Source organism: Microtus pennsylvanicus, chromosome 1, assembly GCF_037038515.1.
Source record: "Microtus pennsylvanicus isolate mMicPen1 chromosome 1, mMicPen1.hap1, whole genome shotgun sequence".
Taxonomy (NCBI): Eukaryota; Metazoa; Chordata; class Mammalia; order Rodentia; family Cricetidae; genus Microtus; species Microtus pennsylvanicus.
In genome coordinates, this window is record NC_134579.1 from 154,124,497 (window position 1) to 154,145,016 (window position 20,520).

The 20,520-nt window shown below is 38.6% G+C and overlaps 1 pseudogene; it reads right to left on the minus strand.

Annotated features, from left to right (window-relative positions):
* Positions 1-1,540: 1,540 nt before the first annotated feature.
* LOC142837578 (vomeronasal type-2 receptor 116-like) overlaps positions 1,541-20,520 on the minus strand; it is a 28,062-nt pseudogene continuing 9,082 nt past the window's right edge.

Sequence of the window (20,520 nt, forward strand, 5' to 3'; positions counted from 1 at the left end):
ACCACTTCAACATAGTGCTTGAAGTTCTAGCAATGGCAATAAGACAACATGAGGGAATCAAGGGATTCAAATTGGAAAGGAAGAAGTTAAACTGTCATTATTTGCAGATGATATGATAGTGTACATAAGCGACCCCAAAAACTCCACCAAAGAACTTCTTCAGCTGATAAACACTTTTAGTAGCATGGCAGGAGATCTAAATGAATTTACTAATGAATAAGTGAGACAGACATTTTATCATATGGTTACATCCAATTGAGTTATTGCCTAAAAGTCATAAACTGTCTGTCACCAATCACCCCATTTATCGACAAGATTATAGATGATATCCACAGATTGATGGCAAGAACTTTTTAATAAAACCTAAGCAATTTCAAATTCACAACAGATTGAACATGCAGAAGTTGACCTGGTGCTTACATTGAGTTTTAACCCAGAATGCTAGTGTCTTTGGTACTGAAATACAATTTATCCTGTACCAAACATAAACTATAGATGAAAACACATGCAAAAACCTCTTGATCTACAAAAATATCCTGCCCGCAAGATAGATTAAAGAATGGTTGCACAAAATTTCTAAGAGTAAGTAATCAATATCAGGTTAGATTGAATACCAGATCCACAAAATTGATCCAACCAGAAACTACTTGGGTGAAGAAAAATCAGAGACTAGATGGTCTAGTTATCTACAGTAAAACCAAATCCTAATGTACAAAAACAAAAAAAGAACAAGCGTCTTGCAATGGCATTGTGTTACACTTATAGATCAGGGCCTTGTTTTGAGATCATCAGAGAAACTTTCTGCAGCAGAAAGAAAAAAATATAGAAATAACAACCAGACATAGTGGTGAGAAAAAGAAATCTAAATTTAAAAGAGTTGTTTCCTTCACAGTTCTTCCTGCAAGCCACAGAAAATTGTTCTTGGAAGTCAGAAGAGTGCAACTCTTTCATTAGAGCTATTGTAATAGGGACGGCAAGTTGTAAGGAATGGATAGTGAACTCATTTCCTCAGAAAAAAACACACATGAATTTAAATGCAGAGAAACATTTTATCTTCCTCAAAACCCATTATATCTATTTATCATACATTTCTCTCTCTCCTAAATTCTATTCCTCTAACTCCTAAGATGCAATAGTATTCACTTTTCTTGCTCCAAAAATGAGCATATTAGTTTTTCCATCTGATAGCAATATTTAACTCTACTAAAAGCTTTCTGTTTTCATTTGCATTCAAAGTTCCACATTCACTCCTTTATCAGTACAATTACTTAGCATTAATCTTAATGTTGCCAGTAATTGAGGTATAAAAGAATACATCTCTTGTACACTAATTGTAATAAATTGAATCTTATAAAATAATTGGCTGTGGGGATCATTATAGATGAAATTGTACAGAAAAGAAGTATACATGACACTGCTGTGCCTAATCCTTAAAAGAAATGATGAGAATCATTAGCCATTCATATAGTTTACATTGTATTGTATTAGGTGATTCGGTGCCAATACTATAGTTGTCAGATACAATTTATGAAATGTGCATTTAGGAAGTTGTTTTCCCCTTTATCTATTGAAGAGAATTTATCTCTGGTCTTAACAAAATTACGTAGCACTTTGGCATAAAAATGCATCCCAGTAGGCCTGCACTGGAAGCCAAGATGGACAAGACCTCCACAACCACCATTATCTTGCCCTTGGTGCTGTGGTAGATAGGAAGAAATGTTATCCAGACACTGCAAAACAACAGCATACTGAAGGTGAGCAACTTGGCTTCATTGAATGTGTCAGGGAGATTCCTGGCCAAGAAAGCAACAATGAAGCTCGCTAATGCAAGGGAGGCATGGTATCCCAGGATACAGTAGAATGCAGTAACTGAGCCCTTGTTGCACACAATGATGATTTGGCCATGCTCAGGTTGAACATCTTTGTCAATAAAAGGAGGAGAAATTTGCAACCAGATTGTACAGAGAACAATTTGGATAAGCGTACAGATGGCAATGATGTAGTTGGGAACAACAGAAACCAGAAAATACCTCATCCTTGTTCCAGTGGTTGTAACTTTGAAAGCAAACATCACAGTCACTGTTTTGGCCAGCACAGTTGAAACAGCCAGAGTAAATACAACTCCAAATGTAATATGTTTCAGAACACAGGTAGCTGAGTTTGGATGCCCAATGAAAAGTAAGAGACACAAGAAACAAAAGATGAGTGAAATTAAGCAAGATGTAGCTGAGACTCTGGTTGTTGGCCTTGACAATGGGAGTGTCATGATGCTTCACAAATATCCCAAGAACCACAGCTGTGAATGCAGAGAAGAACAAGGCCATTAAGGTAAGAACCATCCCTAAGTTGTCTTTGTAGTTCAGAAAGACCACAGCTTTTTAAATACACTGGTTCTGTTCTCTGTTTGCATACTGGTCCTCTGGACACCTCACACATTTATCCACATCTTCTGGAGAGAGAAAAACATGATTACTACAACTACTGCCATTTATTGACAGAATATTTCAGTTCATTGAGTTGACTAAACATTGTGATATCTGAATCCTTTGCTCATGATGTAGCTGAGAGACTCTGCTGCATAGCAATACTTTCATTTCAGAATATTCATTATAAATATGGGAAATGAAATAAAAGAATATGTTGTCTATTTAACTTTGTCTTGGTGACACCATTTTATATTATCAGAATACACAGATATTTTCAGTCCTTTCTGAATGCTATGATGAATTGACTGAAACTAGTGAGTTTACAGAGATTAAAATGATTAAACACTGTATTGCACAGAGTGTATTTAATATCTCAGATCCTGTGGTTGGAGAGATTGATGTCTTTCTCTTTTATGAACATTTTCCCTGAAATAGATGGAGATCATGTCTTCTATAGGACAAATTGTGTGATACATTTTCTAGTTTGAATTCACCAGCCAAAACACACTGACATATAAGAAACAGGTAACAGAATCTGTAGGGACCCTTGGAGTCTGCAAACAACATACGAAGATCAAGTTCTCAACCAAAAGGAGATTGAGATGTCCAAGAGGACAATGGGTAGGGAAAAAGAATCAAAGACAAGAGATAGAGAATGAATAAAGGGAAGTCAACAAGGGAGGAGGGAATGGGTTTTGATCAGGGAGTACATAGCACTGCCTCTGTTTAGAGGAGACATGTGTGGCCTGTAGGAAAATAGCAGTTTATAAAGGTAAAAGCAGAACCCCCTGATAGGACAAATAATTTAATTTTGTTTGAAAAGGTTAATTTAGACAGTCATAAAACACTTTTTTGCTCAGTAGACTTCAATAACATTTAATTGGATGTCCTATAGTTGGGGGCTAAGTCCATTATTATCTTCCTGGGACATGCTGGCATGGAGAAACACATAGTGCTGGAGAGGGAGCTGAGTATTCTATATCTTTGATTCATAGGCAATGGAAAGTAAATGATCTCACTGTGAATGGCATTCCATATGAAGTTACAAGAAGCTTAGAGTTCACCAAATAGATTGGATCAAGAAAATTTCCCTTGCCATATAATAATCAAAACACAAAACATACTGAATAAGAAAGAATAGTAAGAGCTGCAAAGGAAGAAGGTCAAGTAACATAAATAGGTAAACCTATCAGAATTACACCTGACTTATCAAAGGAAACCATGTAAGGCAGAATATCTTGGATAGATGTGCTGCAGACCTAATAGACCATGGAAGGAAGCCCAGACTACTATACCCAGTAAAACTTTCTTTCACCATGGGTTGAGAAAAAAAGATATTCCATGACAAAAAAACTGATTTAAACAATACGTATCTACAAATCCAGCCTTACAAAAAGTAGTAGAAGGACATCTAGGTTGTTTCCAGGTTCTGGCTATTACAAATAATGCTGTTATGAACATAATTGAACAAATGCTTTTGTCATATGATAGGGCATCTCTTGGGTATATTCTCAAGAGTGGGATTACTGAGTCTTGGGGTAGGTTGATCCAGAATTTCCTGAGAAATCGCCACAATGCTTTCCAAGGTGGTTGCACAAGTTTGCATTCCTGCCAGCAATGGATGAGTGTACCCCTTACTCCACAACCTCTCGAGCAAAGGCTATCACTGGTGTTTTTTTATTTTAGCCGATCTGACAGGTGTAAGATGATATATTAAAGATGTTTTTATTTGCATTTCCCTGATTGCTAAGAGGTTGGGCATGACCTTAAGTGTTTTTTGGCCAGTTGAATCTCTTCTGTTGAGAATTCTCTGTTTAGTTCAGTGCCCCATTATTTAATTGGGCTAATTAGCATTTTAAATTCTATTTTCTTGAGTTCTTTATATATTTTGGAGATCAGGGAACCTGAAATGACCCTATCCTATAGCCATACTGATGAATATCTTGCATATCACCATAGAAACTTCATCTGGCCATGGATGGAGAGAGAGACAGAGACCCACATTGGAGCACTGGAGTGAGCTCCCAAGGCCCAAATGAGGAGCAGAAGGAGGGAGAAGATAAGCAAGGAAGTCAGGTTCGTGAGGGGTGCACCCACACACTGTGACAGTGGGGCTGTCTATTGGGAGCTCACCAAGGCCACCTGGACTGGGACTGAATAAGCATGGAATAAAACTGGGCTCTCTGAACATGGTGGATAATGAAGGCTGATGAGAAACCAAGGAATGTGGCAGTAGGTTTCGATCCTACTGGATGAACTGGCTTTGTGGGAGCCTAGCTTGTTTGGATGCTCACCTTCCTGGACTTGGATGGAGGGAGAGGACCTTGAACTTCCCACAGGGTGGGGAATACAGACTGCTCTTCAGACTTGAGAGGGAGGGGGAATAGAGTCGGGGGAGGAGAGGAGTGGCGAGAGGGAGAGAAGAGTTGGTAGGAGGGAGAGAGGAGTGGGGGGAGAGGGAGAGAAGTGGATGAAGTGGGAGGTAAATGGGAAGCTGGTAGGAGGCAGAAATTTTTTCAACAAAAAAAAATTTAAAAAAGTAGTAGAAGGAAAACCTCAACCCAAAGAAGTCAAATCACCCACAATAGCAAAGACATGTGACAACCCTCCACCAACACAACTCAAAAAGGGGAAACACACAAACACTACCACCAGAAAAATAACCAGAGTTCACAACCACTGGTCATTAATATCACTTAATAGCAATGGATTCAATTCACCTATAAAAAGGCACGGGTTAAGACAATGGAAACAAAAGCCTGAACCAACATTCTGCTGTTTACAAGAAAGACACCTCAACCTCAAAGACAGATACCACCTCAGAGTAAAGGGTTGGTGTAGTAATATGAGCAGTGGCGGGGCTGCGTCCCCAACACCCCAGCCACCAGCCCGGCTAGCTTTACCCCCGAAATAATTACACAGACACTGTATTCATTTAAACACTGCTTGGCTCATTTCTACCTAACCTCTTCTAGGCTAACTCTCGCACCTGGACTAGCCCATTTCTTATCATCTGTATAGCACCGGTCTTACCGGGAAGATTCTAGCCTAAGTCCATCCTGGGTTGGAGCTTCATAGCATGCACCTTCCCTGGAACAGGGAGCATGGCGTCTATCTGAGGCCTCTGCTCCAGAGAGGAGAGCTGTCGAGTCTGAGCTCACTTCCTCTTCCTCCCAGCATTTTGTTCTGTAAACTCCTCCCACCTATCTTCTAACCAATGAAATGGGCCAAGGCAATTCCTTTATTAGCCAATGACCTTCCTCCATCATTTCCCCTTTTTCGGTTTAAACAAAAAAAAAAGGCTTTAACTTTAACATAGCAAAATTACATATAACAAAAGAGTTATCAAGTAAAAGTTACAATAATCTTTACCATAACTAAGGAAAACTATAACTAACTATTCTTAACTCCATCAAAGACTCCAGAAAGATACATTACTACCTAAGCAAACAAGAAAAAAGCAACTTTTAAAACTCTAGAAATGACAGAGACATCTCGCTGCCTGGACAGTCACCCAAAGTTCCTCTGTACCGTTGGGGCATCCATCTTCAGCCTTCAGGCCCATGGTATCCAGCAGACCATAAAGCATGAAAATTCAAAGTCAGTTCAGTCACTATCTGTTGTGTCCTGCAGAATGTCTCTCAGACTCTTTCATGAATCAGGAACCCCGAAAGATCATCTCACCTTAGGCAAGTTCAGTAGTCCTCTCTCTGCGGGTTCTCTGTGTCCAGTTTATGCAATAGTCCAGGCAAGAACAGTTTCTTGCCCAAATGGCTATCAAACTCCATAAAGATCCTCTTCGATGCCCATCTTCCTCTTGAAGTAGATTGGTGCTGCCAGGAGCAGAGTGTCTCATTGTGATGAAAAGTCCTCAGTTATTAAAACATTAAATGTCCTATTCTGTAATCTTTGAAAGACATGAAGAATGTCTATCTAAAATATCTCTATATATCTAGAAAATCTAACTAACATGACTACAACCTTTACTATTATCGATGATTATCCATTAAGAACCTATATTTCTTAATTATACAGTACATATTTAAATGAACTACACAATCACAATACCTTAATCAAAATCAGAAACACTTATACATATAACAAAATTGACCTTAAATCTCTATCAATAAAGCAAAATCTATACTAATGCAAATTATTCATGTCTATATCATATCCCCCTTTAAATGTAAAAGAACATTTATAAACCATAATTGGGAACATGGGCACAGTTTTTTCTCTCCAAACTGCTTCCTGCTGAATGGGGGTGTCGTTAATTAGGTCTTTCATGGTACAACCTGTGTGCTAGTTTCATCTCAGTTGGCAGTTGAGCAAAGCAATTTTCTGAAGATGTTCACAGCAAACCTTCAGGAGGACGTGGTCCATCATACCAAATCGGAATAGAAGAAATGAACAGGGTCTCATCCTCTGTGAAAACAAAATAAGAAACTCCTTACCAAAGCATCATATCCTTAGATCCAAATTCTGAAATCATACCCTCATGATATCCGTTCTGGTTCCACTTGGCAGCCCATATAATGAAATGTCTCTCTGTACTTAGCTCCTTCACAGTCAAAAATTTTAAGAAAACACAATGTACATAATCCAGACTCTCTGTGAATTTTCCATTTTTACGTGGCTTATTTTTACTCTATCACTTTACTTTATTCTGTCTCTTTAAAGACTTTACCTTTTTTTTAAACATTAACTTTATTTTCTATATTTTTCTTCTCTCTCCCAAGCCTACGTACATTCATCCAACAGTGTGACTCATTTAGTGGTCTGAATCTGTCCTACTGTGATTCTGCAATTTTTTACTATCCAGGAGCACTTTTGATTTGCGCCTTGAAATCACTAGGCACTTAAGAATCTAAGCTGTGACATTCCTAGGTTAACTTTTTGCTTTTTGAGCCTACTTCTGTAGACCAGGCTGTCTTTGAACTCTCGGAGATCCGCCTGTCTCTGCCTCCCAGGCATTGGGATTAAAGGTGTTTGCTACTACACCTTGAACTCACAGAGATCTGTTTGTCTCTGCCTTTTAGGCACTGGATTAAAGGCGTGTGCTACCACACCTTGAAGTCACAGAGGTTTACTTTAAGAATTTTAACTATTAGTCTGCATATATTTTAACACTGTAAATCATTTAGAAATTTTCATTGTCTTTGACTCTCTCTTTACTGTATATCTCTCTATTTTTGACCACATGAGTCTTTAATTTACCAAGCAATCTCAGTAGGACTAAAGCCGTGGCTTTGCCAGCTAGATCCAGTCCATTCCTTAGCTTTTTAGCCTCATGGCGGATATACAGGCTGCAGCCATGTTTATAGCCACACCTCTTTGGCGTTTCAAGGTCCCTGCCAGCCAGCAAGCTACAACAGAAAACACTCAAGTCCTCTCTCGGTAGCGGGCCCTCCTGTCTCAAACAGTCAGAGTTTGCCCTGGCAGGATGGTCCAGAAAGCCGGCATTTTTAAATGGCACAGCTTTTTCCTGCTATGGCTGAAAACTGAAAAGCATGCGTTCAGCTTTTCATCAACACCGTTTAAGTGTTTCGTGGCAGGACCTCTTAATGAGCTGCAGGCTTTGCAGCTAAAGCTGAGTCAGGAAGCCTCTCTTAGTTGAGGCACTTGCTTTCCTCTGGCAAGCAGAGTAGACCAGAGAAATTGTCACAAGAAACATGCTTTACTCTATTCTTTTCCAAGCTTTCTCAGGCTTTCTGTGGACTCAGTTAGCCCCATGTTGGGTGCCATTTGTAGTAATATGAGTGGTGGCGGGGCTGCGTCCCCAACACCCCAGCTGCCTGCCCAGCTAGCTTTACCCCGAAATAATTACACAGACACTGCATTCATTTAAACACCGCTTGGCTCATTTCTACCTAACCTCTTCTAGGCTAACTCTCGCACCTGGACTAGCCCATTTCTTATCATCTGTATAGCACCGGTCTTACCGGGAAGATTCTAGCCTAAGTCCATCCTGGGTCGGAGCTTCATAGCGTGCATCTTCCCTGGAGCAGGGAGCATGGCGTCTATCTGAGGCGTCTGCTCCAGAGAGGAGAGCTGTCGAGTCTGAGCTCACTTCCTCTTCCTCCCAGCGTTTTGTTCTGTCTACTGCTCCCACCTATCTTCTAACCAATGAAATGGGCCAAGGCAATTCCTTTATTAGCCAATGACCTTCCTCCATCAAGTTGGTAAAAGATTTTCCAATCAAACAGATCTAGGAAACAAGTGCGTGTGGTTATCCTAATATCTAACAAAATTCATTTCAAACTAAAATCAGACAGAAGAGATGGAGAAGGACACTTTATACTCATAATGGGAATAATTCATTAAGATAAACACTCAATCCTGAATATCTATGTCCCTAATATAACAGGAAGCACATATGTAAAAGAAACATTATTAGAACTTAATTCACACATCAAACACCACACACTAATAACAGGAGATTTCAAGACTCCTCTCTCACCAATGCACAGGATAACCAAATAGAAACTTAGCAGAGAAATAAGAAAACTAACAGATGTAATTAACCAAATGGACTTAACAGACATCTATAGAACACTCCACACTTGGGTAGAATTCAGTCACAATGTTGTATGACTGTCAAAACTGTTTCTTGAGGAAAGTCCAGCAAATACAGACTTTCAAGGAGTCAAAGATATATGTCATGGTATGAAGCACAATCAGTAAAAACTTTGGGTCAGAAATTGGGTCTCAACCTGAAGATTGCAAAGAAAAACACCGAGTCACTGGCTCCTACCTTGACCTCAGTCTGAAATGGCAATCTTGCCTCTTGGAATATAAGAAAGAGACTGTGTCTGAGATCTGTCTCCCCACACCATTTTATATTTCCCTCTAGGTTTCGAATTAAAGGAATGCAACACTGGGATAAAAACATGCAGCACCAGAATTCTATATTAACCAGGGTGGCTACTGGGATTAAAGGTGGTTTTTTTGTTTACCATAATCTCTTCTATAATGCTGAAAAGTAAAACAGTTTTACCCTCAGATCTTCAGCCAGTCTTTATTTATTAAAGTACAATTGAAAGTCGTCTACATAACCATTTTTTGTCAAAAAAATAATAAAAATAAGGCTATAATTAATATAAAAACTATACAAAATAAGTACAGTGACTGTATATAATATATACAGGGAAGAAATATATCCACAATATGGAGTCCATTTGCATTTGAAATATTGAGAAAAATATTTAGTCTGTAGCTTATCTTGGTGAGTCCAAAGGTTATAGCTAATTTATTCTATAAATGACTTACTTTTTCCACAAAGGAAGTAACCTCAATGTGGAGTTTCTTCAATATCCATTATCTTCTCTGGAGTAGATTGGTCTGCTCTATTTTCCTAAACAGTTGGTAATACTAAGTTTCCAGAACTAGAAATTAGCATTATATTGTTAAATGAGCTGTATAGGTACAATACCATGAACAAGATTCAAAATTCATAACAATATGTTTTAACAAAATGAATCTCAAATTTGTATCAATATACAAAATTGGTATCAATATGCAAAATTTATATACGATGTACAAAAATGAAACAAATGTGAAATATAAAAAACTAACAGACCATGTCTGAGAACTTTACATCCCCCTCTCTAGGGCTCAGATTAAAGGGATATAGCACTGGGACTAAAGGTATGCACCCTGATTTCTATATCAGAAAGGGTAGTGACTGAGATTAAACATTCATGCTATTGTGGCTACGGGGATTAAAGGTGTATGTTACCATAATGTGGTCTGTAAGGCTGACTGGTGGGACTGTTTTACTCTTAGATCTTCAGATAGTTTTTATTCATTAAAATAAAATTGAAATACCACTACAATGGTATAACGAGTTTTTTAAAATAAATTGTTAAAAATCATAGACCTATGAAACTTAACTTAGGAAAGTAATATATTTTATTTCTTCAATTGTCTTTTGGTCAATTGATCATTCAGTATGACTGAGAGAAGATGATCTATGTGATGTGAAGGATTTATCTCACTAGCTAACACTCACTGGTCTCATTAGAAACTTCATTTTGTGGGCAGGGGCTGCAATCAAAACAGCAGACTGCCATTCCCTCCTGCCAGAATTTTCTGAATCCAGGAAGACAATCAGCACTGCACACTGAGGGCGACATCTGTAAAAAATCAGATACACACTGGTGTCAGGAGTGTTACCTACATCTATAAGTATATTTCATTATCATGTTGATACACCAATTACCTAGTTTTATATGCACCAAAATAGTTAGCAGATTAAGCTTAATACATTTTATAATACCAGGCATACAAATGTATGGAAACAAACTGATGTAAATTTGAGTCGCTTCCCTTACCTAGAAATTTAGGAGGAAGAATTTTTTTTTTGATACGAACAAACACTATAGAGCTTACAAAGTGGTTTTTCTACTTAATTTTCATCACAGTGATACAAAGTACATTAATAAGTTCGAGGGAACCTTACCTAAAATATTTCTCTCCATTGAATTAGCATGCTGTCAAATTATTTAAGCATTTTATTAATGGGTAGTTGATATAGGACTACCCAGCCCACTGTGGGCAGTGCTGTCCCTAGTCAGGGCTGTGTAAGAATGCAGAGAAAATCAGTAAGCTATGTTCCTTCAGATTATGTGACTTAGAAGCAGTCTCCATATGCCTGTCTGCCTTGTCATTTCTTTGCTGTAATTCATGATCCCAATCAAACCTTCTTTTCTATAATATTTTGGTCAATATTTAATCACAGCAACGTCACAGAAAGCAAAGATGAACAGATATCTGAAATAGGGGGGATGTCTCATAAAATGTCAGATAACACACATGAACTCTAAAAACAGCACTGCAAAGCCTGACATATTATAAAAAAAATACAGCTAAATATGCAGAGTGAGAAAGGGCATAATGGATATCTATTGAGCTGAAAAGAACTTTGTTTCCTGGGGTGTATATTCTTCACAAATCCTCCCCATATTTGAGGAACCTGAGTAAAAGTTTGATTTGAATTATTTGTTCTCTTGATGACTAATTTCTTGAGATTTTTTTATATTTTGGAGACCAGATCTCTGTCTGATGTGGGGTTAGTGAAATTTTTTTTTCCATTCTGTAGGCTGTTTCATCTTATTGACAGTGTCCTTTTCTTTACAGAAGCTATACCGTTTCAGGAGGTCCAATTTATTAATTGTTTCTCTCAGTGTCTGTGCTGCTGGGGTTATATTTAGGTCGTGGTCTCCATTGCCAATGCGTTCATATGTACTTTCTACTTTCTCTTCTATAAAGTTCAGCGTGGCTGGCTTTGAGATGCGAGTCCATCTCACAACTGTAAGAATGGCAAAGATCGAGAGTTGCTGAGGAATCCCATCTGGACGGGTGATTGTGTGCTATCCAGGGGCGGACTGTCCCTGAAGAGAGCACAAACCCCCCTCCCCCAGCTCCTTCTGCAGGGCTGTCTTTCTTTCGTATGACACAGCCCCCCCCCAGATCCCCTCCCCAACCCTGCCCTGCTGTATGCTAGGGCCAGTGCTCAAGAACAGTTTTAAGCTCCTACATTAAGGCTACCCACCCAGAGCGGTGAGTGCCTGTCTACCGGGCAGGCCTCAGGGTCCCCTGTAAGGGAGCCCGGGCACCTTCAGCTCCAGCTCCAGGCTTCCTGTGCGCTTCTGGATACTGCGCCCCCCCTTGCTCCATTCATCCTTTTGCCCTGGATCATTGGCCTACCGGCGGTCATGTTTAGTTGCTGAGGAATCCCATCTGGATGGGAACAGTTCCTGCTTCTACACTGAAGGGATATACCCATGGAGTCAATCACAACAAAGACTGGAACAAGACACCAGGCCTCTCCTGGCTCCATTTGAAGGAAGAGATGGGAAGGCGCCAATGCAAGAATTCCTCCAACAACCTGAAAGGCAACATGACACCAGCAGAATTCAGGGATCCTGAAATGAGAAGAATTGTACACCCTACTCCTGAAGAAATAGAAGAAATCGACTCAAAAGTGAACTATATGAAAATAATAGAGGACCTTAAACAGGAGGTGAAAAACTGCCATAAACAATTAGAGATTACAAACAAAAAGGTAGAGGAAATGAATAAACCGCTCAAAGACATGCAAGAAAACCAAGAGAAACAAGAAAAAGCAATCAAACAGGTTAGGGAAGCGGTTCAAGACTTGTAGAATGAAATGGAAGCAATGAAGAAAGCACAAACAGAGGGAAGAATGGAGATGGAAAATCTGGGTACATGAACAGGAACTACAGAGACAAGTACTAACAACAGATTACAAGAGATAGAAGAGAGAATGTCAGACACTGAAGATACCATAGAGAAAATAAACACTCTGATCAAAGAAATCTGCAAAATCAACAAATTCTCATCATAAAACATTCAGGAAATATGGGACACAATAAAAAGACCAAACCTAAGAATAATTGGAGTAGAAGAAGGAGAAGTGCAGCTCAACGGTCCAGAAAATATACTTAATAAAATTATAGAAAAACTTTCCCAACCTGAAGAAAGATGTACCTATGAAGGTTCAAGAAGCATACAGAACACCAAATAGGCTGGATCAAAGAAAAATCCCCTTGCCATATAATAATCAAAACACAAAACAAACAGAATAAAGAAAGACTATTAAGAGCCGCAAAGGAAAAAGGCCAAGTTACTTATAAAGGTAATCTTATCAGACTTACACCTGACTTCTCTATGGAAACCATGAAAGCCAGAAGGTCCTGGATAGATGTACTGCAACAACTAAGAGATCATGGATGCAAGCCCAACTACTATACCCAGCCAAGCTTTCGTTCACTATAAATGGAGAAAACAAAATTTTCCAGGATAAAAACAAATTTAAACAATACGTACCCACAAATCCAGCCTTACAGAAAATAATAGAAGGAAAATCACTAACCAAGGAGTCCAACAATGCCAACAATAACTCAGTAATCTAGAGACCCTTCACCAGCGCAACTCAAAGAAGGGAAACACACAAACCCTACTACTAATACACTGACTGGAGTTAACAACCACTGGTCATTAATATCACTTAATGTCAATGGGCTCAACTCACCTATAAAAAGGCACAGGCTAAGAGATTGGATACGAAAACAGGATCCAACATTCTGCTGTCTACAAGAAACACACCTCAACCACAAAGACAGGCACCTACTCAGAGTAAAGGGCTGGGAAAAGGCTTATCAAGCAAACGGACCTAAGAAACAAGCTGGTGTGGCCATTCTAATTTCTAACAAAGTTGACTTCAAACTTAAATCAATCAGAAGAGATGGAGAGGGACATTTTATACTCATAACAGGAACAATTCATCAGGAAGAAGTCTCAATCCAGAATATCTATGCCCCTAATATAACAGCACCCACGTATGTAAAAGAAACATTGCTAAAATTCAAGGCAGCCATTAAACCACACACACTAAAAGTAGGAGACTTCAACACTCCTCTCTCACCAATGGACAGGTCAATCAGACAGAAACCTAACAGAGAAATTAGAGAATTATTTGAGGCAATGAAGCAAATGGACTTAACAGACATCGATAGATTATCCCACCCAAAGAGGAAAGAATATACCTTCTTCTCTGCAGCTCATGGAACCTTCTTGAAAACTGACCACATACTCGGTAACAAAGCTAACTTACACAGTTACAAAAAAATATTACTAACCACCTGTATCTTATCAGATCACCATGGATTAAAGTTAGAATTCAACAAAAATGCTGCCCCCCGAAAGCCTACAAAGACATGGAAACTGAACAGCCAACTACTGAACCATACCTGGATTAAGGAAGAAATAAAGAAAGAAATTAAAGTCTTCCTTGAATTCAATAAAAATAAAGAAACAACATACTCGAACTTATGGGACACTATGAAAGCAGTCCTAAGAGGAAAGTTCATGGCACTAAGTGCCCACTTAAACAAAACAGAGAAAGCACATATTGGAGACTTAACAGCACACCCGAAAGCTCTAGAAAAAAAAGAAGCAGACTCACCTAGGAGGAGTAGAAAACTGGAAATAATCAAACTGAGGGCTGAAATCAACAAAATAGAAACACAGAAAACAATCCAAAGAATCAATGAAAAAAAAAGCTGGTTCCTGGAGAAAATCAACAAGATTGATAAACCCCTATCCAAACTAATCAAACGGCAGAGAGAGAATATGCAAATTAATAAGATCAGAAATGAAAAGGGGGACATAACCACAGGCACAGAGGAAATTCAGAGAATCATTAGATCTTATTACAAAAGCCTGTATAACACAAAACTGGAAAATGTAAAAGAAATGGACACTTTTTTAGATAAATACCATATACCAAATTTAAAACAGGACCAGGTGAACAATCTAAACAGACCTATTGGTCGTGAAGAATTAGAAGCTATTATCAAAAACCTCCCTACCAAAAAAAGCCCAGGACCAGATGGTTTCAATGCGGAATTCTACCAGAACTTCCAAGAAGAGCTAATACCTATACTCCTTAATGTATTCCACAGTATAGAAACAGAAGTGTCATTACCTAATTCCTTTTATGAAGCTACAGTTACTCTGATACCAAAACCACACAAAGACTCAACCAGGAAAGAGAATTACAGGCCAATCTCACTCATGAACATCGACGCAAAAATCCTAAACAAAATACTGGCAAACCAAATACAAGAACCCTTCTGAAAAATTATCCATTATGATCAAGTAGGCTTCATTTCTGAGATGCAGGGCTGGTTCAACATATGAAAATCTATCAATGTAATCCAGCATATAAATAAACTGGAAGAAAAAAACCATATGATCATTTCATTAGATGCTGAAAAAGCATTCAACAAAATTCAACATCCATTTATGTTAAAAGTCTTGGAGAGATTAGGGATACAAGGGTCATACCTAAATATAATAAAAGCTATATACAGCAAAACGACAGCTAACATCAAATAAAACGCAGAGAAACTCAAAGCCATTCGGCTTAACTCAGGAACACGACAAGGCTGTCCACTCTCGCCATACCTCTTCAATATAGTGCTTGAAGTTCTAGCAATAGCAATAAGACAACATAATGGGATCACGGGGATTCGAATTGGAAAGGAAGAAGTTAAACTTTCGTTATATGCAGATGATATAATAGTGTACTTAAGCGACCCGCAAAACTCCACCAAAGAATTTTTACAGCTGATAAACACCTTTAGTAATGTGGCAGGATACAAGATCAACTCAAAAAAATCAGTCGCCCTCTTATACACAAAGGATAGGGAAGCAGAGAGGGAAATCAGAGAAGCTTCACCATTCACGATAGCCACAAACAGAATAAAATATCTTGGGGTAAATCTAACCAAGGAAGTGAAAGATCTATTTGACAAGAACTTTAAGGTATTGAAGAAAGAAATTGAAGAGGATAGCAGAAGATGGAAGGACCTCCCTTGCTCTTGGATTGGGAGGATCAACATAGTAAAAATGGCAATTCTACCAAAGGCAATTTATAGAATCAATGCAAACCCCATCAAGATCCCATCAAAATTCTTCACAGATCTGGACAAACAATAATCAACTTTATATGGAAAAACAAAAAACCCAGGATAGCCAAAACAATCCTATATAATAAAGGATCTTCTGGAGGCATTACCATCCCTGACTTCAAACTCTATTACAGAGCTACAGTAATGAAAACAGTGTGATACTGGCATAAAAACAGAGAAGTCGACCAATGGAATCATATAGAAGACCCGAATTTTAACCCACAAACCTATGAACAACTAATTTTTGATAAAGGAGCCAAAAGTATACAACGGAAGAAAGAAAGCCTCTTCAACAAATGGTGCAGGCACAACTGGATGTCAACCTGTAGAAGAATGAAAATAGACCCATATCTATCACCATGCACAAAACTCAAGTCTAAATGGATTAAAGACCTCAATATCAGCCTGAAGACACTGAAAATGATAGAAGAGAAAGTGGGATATACCCTACAACAGATGGGCACGGGATATCGCTTCCTATATATAACCCCAACAGCACAGACATTAAGGGCAACATTGAATAAATGGGACCTACTAAAACTGAGAAGCTTCTGTAAAGCAAAGGACACTGTCACTAGACACAAAGGCAACCTACTGACTGGGAGAAGATCTTCACCAACCCCGCAACAGACAAAGGTCTGATCTCCAAAATATATAGAGAACACACGAAACTAGACTTTAAAATGCTAATTAACCCAATTAAAAAATGGGGCACTGAACTGAACAGAGAATTCTCAACAGAAGAAGTTCAAATGGCCAAAAGACACTTAAGGTCGTGCTCAACCTCCTTGGCAATCAGGGAAATGCAAATCAAAACAACTTTGAGATATCATCTAAATTGATAAAGTCAAAACACCAAGGATAGCCTTTGCTGGAGAGGCTGTGGGGGAAGGGGTACCCTCATCCATTGCTGGTGGGAATGCAATCTTGTGCAACCACTGTGAAAGTCAGTGTTTCCTTTTCTCAGGAAATTCGGGATCAACCTAGCCCTGGACCCAGCAATACCACTCTTGGGAATATACCCAAGAGATGCCCGATGATATGACAAAATAATTTGTTCAACTATGTTCATAGCAGTATTATTTGTAATAGCCAGAACCTGGAATCGACCTAGATGCCCTTCAATGGAAGAATGGATGAAGAAAGTGTGGAATATATACACATTAGTGTACTACGCTGCACTAAAAAACAATGACTCCCTGAATTTTGCATGCAAATGGATACAAATAGAAAACACTATCCTGAGTGAGGTATCCCAGAACCAAAAAGATGAACATGGGATGTACTCACTCATAATTGGTTTCTAGCCATAAATGAGGGTCACAGAGTCTACAATAGGTGAATCTAAAGAAGCTAAGTAAGAAGGTGAACCCAAGGAAAAACAAATAGTTATCCTCTTGGCTAAGGGAAGTAGACAAAATTACCGGAGAGAAAATTGGGATCTTGGGTGTGGAGTGGGATGGGGGTAAGGGGAGATGGGGAGAGAAAATTTAGAAGGTAAGGAGGGGAGCCTTGGGGAAACAGGAGGTTTGGGATAAAGGAAGGTTGGATAGGGGAGCACGGACGCACAATTCTAAGTTAAGGGAGCCATTTTAGGGTTGGCAAGAGACCTGACTCTAGAGGGGCTCCCAGGTGCCCAAGCCGAGGTCCCCAGTTAGTTCCTTGGGCAGCTGAGGATAGGGAACCTGAAATGACCCTATCCTAGAGCAATACTGACGAAATCTTGCATATCATCATAGAACCTTCATCTGGTGATGGAGGAGATAGAGACAGAGACCCACACTGGAGCACTGGACTGAGCTCGCAAGGTCCCAATGAGGAGCAGAGGAGGGAGAACATGAGCAAGGAAGTCGGGACCACGAGGGGTTGCACCCACCCACTGAGACAGTGGAGCTGATCTATTGGGAGCTCTCCAAGGCCAGCTGGACTGTGACTGAAAAAGCATGGGATAAAACTGGACTCTCTGAACATGGCGAACAATGAGGGCTGATGAGACGCAAACGACAATGACACGGGGTTTTGATCCTACGTTATGTGCTGGGATTGTGGGAGCCTAGCCAGTTTGGATGTTCACCTTCCTAGATATGGATGGAGGGGGGAGGACCTAGGACTTACCACAGGGCAGAAAACCCTGACTGCTCTTTGGACTGGAGAGGGAGGGGGAAAGGACTAGGGGGAGGGGGAGAAGGGTGGGAGGAGGGGGAGAAGGGTGGGAGGAGGGGGAAGTGGGAGGCTGGGAGGAGGTGGAAACTTGATTTTTTTTTCTCCTTTTCTCAATATAAAAAGGAAAAAAAGAATGGCAAAGATCAAAAACACTGATGACTAATTATGCTGGAGAGGTGTAGGGTAAAGGGAGCACTTTTGAATTGCTGGTGGGAATGCAAGTTGGTACAACCCATTTGAAAGCAAGTATGATGATTTCTCAGAAAAGTAGGCAATAAAACCTTCCCTAAAACTCAGTAATACCGCTTTGGGGGTATTTATTCAAAGATGCTCAATTGTACCACAAGGACATATCATCAACTATGTCCATAGCAGTATTGTTTGTCATACCAGAACCTGGAAACAGCCTAAATGCCCCTTACCAAAGAATAAATAAAAAAATGGTACATTTACACAATTGAGTATTACACAGTAGAAAAAAATAACATATTAACATTTGCAGGAAAATGGATGGAGCTAGAAAACATCATTTTGAGTGAGTTAACCCAGACACAGAAAGACAGTGATCATATGTACTTCCTCAGAAGTGGTTTATAAACAAGAAGTTAAGAAAACCAGCTTACAAACCACTATCTCAGAGAACTTAGACAACAATGAGAATGGTAGAAGAGACATACCTAGATCTAATCTACACAGGAAGTAGAGACAATATATCTTGAGTAAATTGAAAGCATGGGTACGTTTGGGGGGTTGGAGGAACGGGAGAGAAAGAGCAGAGAGGGGAGAAAAAAATGTAGAGCCAAAAAAATCAATAAACATATAGCACAGTAGTAATATTTATTATACACTATATAATTAAAAAGAAATATATTCTGAAATGATAAATATTTATTGTACGCATATCTGAAATTCTTAAAGTATTAATAAAATGTCACATCAAAAATGGAAATGTAGAAACATACAAAGAGGACAGTAAATGCTTTGTACTGTGACTAATTATTTTTAGATGGTTATAAGACAGCACAAACCAATCCCATTGTCTGTTTTACTGTTGTGTAATGAAAAAGAATGCAGTTAAGTCAGACCCACTTGTCTACTTCCTGTTGCATGCTCTATCATGTCTTCATATATATGCAGCTGTTGACCATATGGAAAATATGAGCTAAACTCTCCTATTTTCACCTTAAGTGCAAGACCATATGGGAAATTCCAAATATGAAAAATGCCATACTCTTCCTGATGATTTTCTTTCTGGTTCATAATCACTCTGTCTCCAACTGGATTAGTGAAGCGTGTTTTCCTCAGAAAGGAGTGCAGCTGAAAGAGACACACCATTCTATAGTGTGTGCCCTTTCTTGAATTCATAAAATGCATTTTATTTCATCTTAAAGGCAGTATTTTTGAAGGTGACCAGAGGTGAAATAACAGTAAATCATGTGGACAATTATAGTTATCATAATGTTCCAACAATTAAAGTTCTTTCAGAAAAAAGTACCAAACAGAATCACAGACATATATGCAGATACAAAACACCAATATGAAAACACACACACCATGAGAGAGAGAGAGAGACAGAGACATACAGTCAGAGATTCACTTCTATATAGACATACATAATGCATCAACATACATTTTATATAGACATACACACAAATGCCAACATTCACACATGAAAACAATAATATACAAAGTGAGACATATGCACCAAAACAGACACACAAATACAGAAAGCTGAGAAACACATAGAAAGGGCCACAAATACAAGCACAAATTAAATTACAAATACACACAGGGATACACACACAGACAAAAACACCTATACAGGGAGCTATTGATATTAATGTATTTATGCTCATATACAAAGATAGATTGAGAGAAACAGGCAGACAAACAAAAACAAATATATACATATGTTCAAGCAATATACAAAGTGAACACAACACATATAAATACATGCACTGAAAATATACACAAAAAGTTATTCACAGAAACAAACTCTCATACAGAAAGACATTGATACAAGAGAAATTTATTTTCAGTTCCTCAAACAGATACATAAGCAAATGTACAGATATATATATATATATATATATATATATATATATATATATATACACCCATTAAAATAGATACAATAAGAAATACCTAGAAACACAAAAAGGTGAAATCATACACAAGAAGAACCATGCATTCATACTTATGTACACAAATGCATGTCCGTAACTGAAGAATAACACTGTTTACTGTGTAATTACTTTCACTCAGGATGAGAAATGAGGTCCCAAGTGCCTACAGTGTGAGCAGATTCAGTTTAGAACACTAGTGAAAATCATGTCATATATGGATTATTACATATTTGAAAATATATATGCAAGGATTCATCTTGTCATAAAGAAGAGGATTAAGGAGGAAGGACTTAGGCTTACAGTGTT